Source organism: Lactuca serriola, chromosome 1, assembly GCF_051521515.1.
Source record: "Lactuca serriola cultivar US96UC23 chromosome 1, Lser_US96UC23_V15, whole genome shotgun sequence".
NCBI classification, from domain to species: domain Eukaryota; kingdom Viridiplantae; phylum Streptophyta; class Magnoliopsida; order Asterales; family Asteraceae; genus Lactuca; species Lactuca serriola.
In genome coordinates, this window is record NC_136408.1 from 134,816,110 (window position 1) to 134,820,282 (window position 4,173).

The 4,173-nt window shown below is 33.0% G+C and overlaps 1 long non-coding RNA gene across 1 annotated transcript; it reads right to left on the reverse strand.

Annotated features, from left to right (window-relative positions):
• Positions 1-359: 359 nt before the first annotated feature.
• Positions 360-3,767, reverse strand: LOC145098865 (uncharacterized). The gene is made up of 6 exons (XR_013704589.1): positions 3,227-3,767; positions 2,966-3,130; positions 2,628-2,820; positions 1,906-2,059; positions 658-1,786; positions 360-543 (listed from the first exon to the last, which is right to left on the reverse strand). It is a non-coding gene; the product is annotated as an uncharacterized LOC145098865 (long non-coding RNA).
• Between the last annotated feature and the right edge of the window lie 406 nt (positions 3,768-4,173).

Here is a 4,173-nt window from a genome sequence, read left to right on the forward strand (position 1 = left end):
TTTTGTATTGCAAATAAAAAATGTGTTGCTATATGAGTTAAATATAAATATGTAATGTTGTTTTATGTTAAAAGCAAAATTACGCTTACATTGTTGTTTCATTATAAACTAGAGGGGTTACCCGCGCTTTGCGTGGGGCAGAATGTCTTTGTTTTCCGAGACAAATAAGGAAGTACATTGCATAAATTGGTATCCAAAATAAAGTATGTTGCTATTCTGTGTAATTCGCCATCAATTGGATGAATGAAAATGTGAGCGGAAATTGAAGATTTAATTGGTCCTTGTGTATGAATTATTTTATATAATGATCACTTTTGAAAAAAAAGACTACAGAGTTGGTTCCTATGATAAAAAAAACATTACCAAAAGGGTCCGTTTGTAGAAAAATATTACAAAAATGGTTTGTATACATAAAAGTATTACAAAATAGTCCATGTACACAAAAATATCACACAATTGACAACTGTGGTAGAGAAACATTGCCGAATTTCTCTCTGTCGCATAAAAACATCACAAAATGGTCTTTGCCGCAGAAAATGACAACTGTAGAAAAACATTAAAAAATTGGTTCATATACTGGAAAAGATTAGAGAATTATATTCTTATGTCTTTCTCTTAGCTCATTATAGGACTAAATGCAATAAATAGGTATGGTACCTGCATGAAAGCTTCTTTCCAACCTCAACGGCTGAACCCGAATCAAATTTCTGAAAAAGACTATGATATACACTGCAAATTAACTTTTTTGCCATTTTGCAAAACTAAATACTTATAAAAACATCCAAAAAAAATGATTACTGTTCGAATCCAATCGCTCCAACACATTTTCAATAAAAGTTAGGACTACATCTCATATTCCATATCTAGCCCCCCAAAAGTAGCACTCTATTTTAACTTTACTTATTAAATTTGTATCACTTCCCTCGAAATAATTTTAAATTTACCAAACTACCCTTCAGCATATGCAACATAGGAATAGCAAGAGGGACAAAAACCTACCAGAAAGTCAATAAGAATCCTGATCAAAATAATTAAAACTTCGTAAAATAATTAAAGAATGGGTAATATATTCATTTTACTTAGAACATGTACCGAAATTGTTAGGATACTTTGAATCGACTAAAAACATTACCAGAAACCCTAAATGAGAACTAATTTAAAATTATGCTTCCCCAACAAAATTTTATTCAGCCTGATCGATCTAATAATGCCCTGTCCCCCTGTCATCACACACAGTTTAAAATAATTATTTTAAAAAAATACAGTTGTACTATAAAAATATGATGATTTAATCTAAGGAGTATTACCTCCATGATTTCACATAAGGGTTGATAAATTTGCCGTTGATAAGCCTAAATAAGCATTGTAAATCATAAAGTTTTTTGCTTTTAACCTAACTGTTTAAAGGAATTTGTCTTCTTTACTAATGTTAACATGATACCAAATCTGGTTTGAAAATCAAAATATTGGTAAGGAAAACAAATATTAAAAATAAATCAAAATTTGCATCAAATTATAATCGAAAGTCAACAATGCTAAAGCAATTGCATTTGTTCGTTGATTAATTTCAGTCATGTAACATGCTTTTAAATTATCAATGTTTTTGTATTCGTCATGCTGAAAAGGATGTTAAATAAATAATTACCAATTTACCCTTATGCCTTCAACACCTAAACGGAATCCCTGGTGTAATAAACTCACCCCAATGTGTTTTATCTCCACTTACCATCAGATGTGGTAACCCATCAGATCCATACAATAATCCCTTTCTTTCTGGTCATCAAATCTACACCACAAACAAACAATTTCATCCCCAATTAAGAAATGGGTTGGCCTAAAATTCAAATTGAAGTAATAAATCTAATTTAAGAAACATAGAAGTCATTATAAACGTACAAAAGTTACCTGCATCTCAATAGAAAGCGGAATCTTTGAGAATGGATGCCAATCGGTGTTATATGTTTGCCAAAAAAAACTTGTGGGATAACAACCTTATTCATCTTTTCAATCCAAACTACCTTTTCTTTGATCTCATCTCTATTATCTTCACTTTTACTATCTGTCAAAGTCAAACAATAACAAATTTAAGTGAACATTTTTTACAAAAAAAAAAAACAAATACAATTTTAGATAATACGCTCATGAAGAATGACATTTACAAATATGCATAATTCCAGGTATTATCCATGTAATCAAGGATAGACAACATATAATAATAACAAATAAAATCACTTCCCCTTATTTTGTCCAATAACATAAAAATGTAATTAGTATAACTAGGCAGAACTGCCTTATAAGAACCAACATTAAGACTTTTAAAAGTCAATGCAAACTCGACAATTTCCTCTTGTTATAGGGAACTCCAAGTGATAGTGATATTTCAGTTCAACGCAAATGTGAAAACACTATGGATGTAGTGAGCTCTTAGATGGTTACAATTTTAGATAAGACGCTCAGGCAGAATGAGATGGACAAATATATGGCTTAACCTTAGGATATGCAGAATCTAAGAACCTAAAATGCTTAAACTTTCATGTCTAAAAAAAACGTATCGACCTTCAACAGAAACACAATATCAGATTCCTTAAAAAGATGAAATGAACAATGTAATTACTCAAAAAATTTACCTTCAACTATCACTTTGGGCTTTGCGTAAATTGACAAGTTTGAACAACTAAAAATCAGATTGAAGCTCTTTTCTCTATAGATTCACCACATCAAGTTGTAGCTGATCAAGTTATGAGATAGGATTTGAGGATATGACAGAGGCAAGTTAGATGCCCCAAACCAGATTGTCAGTAAGGTTCTAATTTTTAGTATCTGTAACACCCAAATTACAACAAACAAACATACATTTGGTTATAGAGTTTGGAACAACCAATTTCTGCTTAGTAAATTGAACTTAAAAAAACCCAATCTAGAAAAATTGACAAATAAAAAAACCAACCTAGAAACCCAAACATACCTCATTAATCGGAATTAAAAGAGATGATGGTGCGCTATTGGCATGACTGATGGCCGGTGATGGTGGTGGAGAGAAGGTTTCGGCGGTGTTGGGAAACGTTGGTTTTCCACTTTAGATATCGTCGTTCTCCACTTTAGATATCGTCGTTCTGATTGATACTTGCATCTGTGATGTAGTTAGAACGACCCATCAAAAAAACGGAAATTGGGGGAGTGGTACTGAACCGCTATTTAAAATTAAAGCAAGGGATGAACTACTAACCTCATATGAAGAAGCCAAGTCGTCGTAGGAATGGGGTTTGGGAAAATAGTTACGCATCCAAAAAACTGAAGCAGAAGAACCGACGCAAAAAAGAAATTGTGGAGAAAGAGACGAAAAAACGTTTGCAAAAAAAAGAGAGACGGTCGAGGGAATCGAACGATGTGAATGGTGTGGTGGGTGGATTCCGGAGGAATAAGACGGTGGATAGCAATCGGCCCCCTCGTTGATTTTCCGGTGATTGATCAGGCGAAACCAAGAGACCTATCGGTGGGTGACCGGTCGACCATCGTTTCCCCTAAACCCAATGACGATTTGAGCCCTAATTTGGAAGAGGGTCTGCAGGGTCGTCGTGTTTTTCTTCTTCGCCGATGTAGCAGGACTCGGTGTTTGGCCAGAGGGATAAAGAGAGTTCTGGATAATGGCCTTTAATCAAGAAAAATAAAGAGAAAGAGAGAGATGATAATCTGTAAGCATTTCATTGGAGAAGAAAACGGTGGAGAAGGAGAACTCGACACGTACCTGTGAGTAAGCCAGTCCAACCATACTCATAAACACAAAGAAGTTAAATAGGAGGGCTAAATTAGACAAAAAAGATGGCTGTTTACTGTTCTTTTTTTTTCACAACCTTAATATTAATATATATATATATATATATATATATATATATATATATATTAATAATAATAATAATAATAAAGAACAACCAATAATTGAACAATTATTTTGAAATTCAAAAGTCAAAATTGCCAAAACCTGCATTATTTCTTAACAACTTTTTTAGATAACTAACAGCTTGTAATCCCTTCACATCCTATCTAAAAACGATACATCGGTTGCGTTTGTGATATAGGAGTCACAACTACTCAGTATCAGGTTCAGGGTATTAGAAGAGAGGGAAATGATTTTTAGAAATTAGAACAATGAACTTCATAAAACCACGACATATA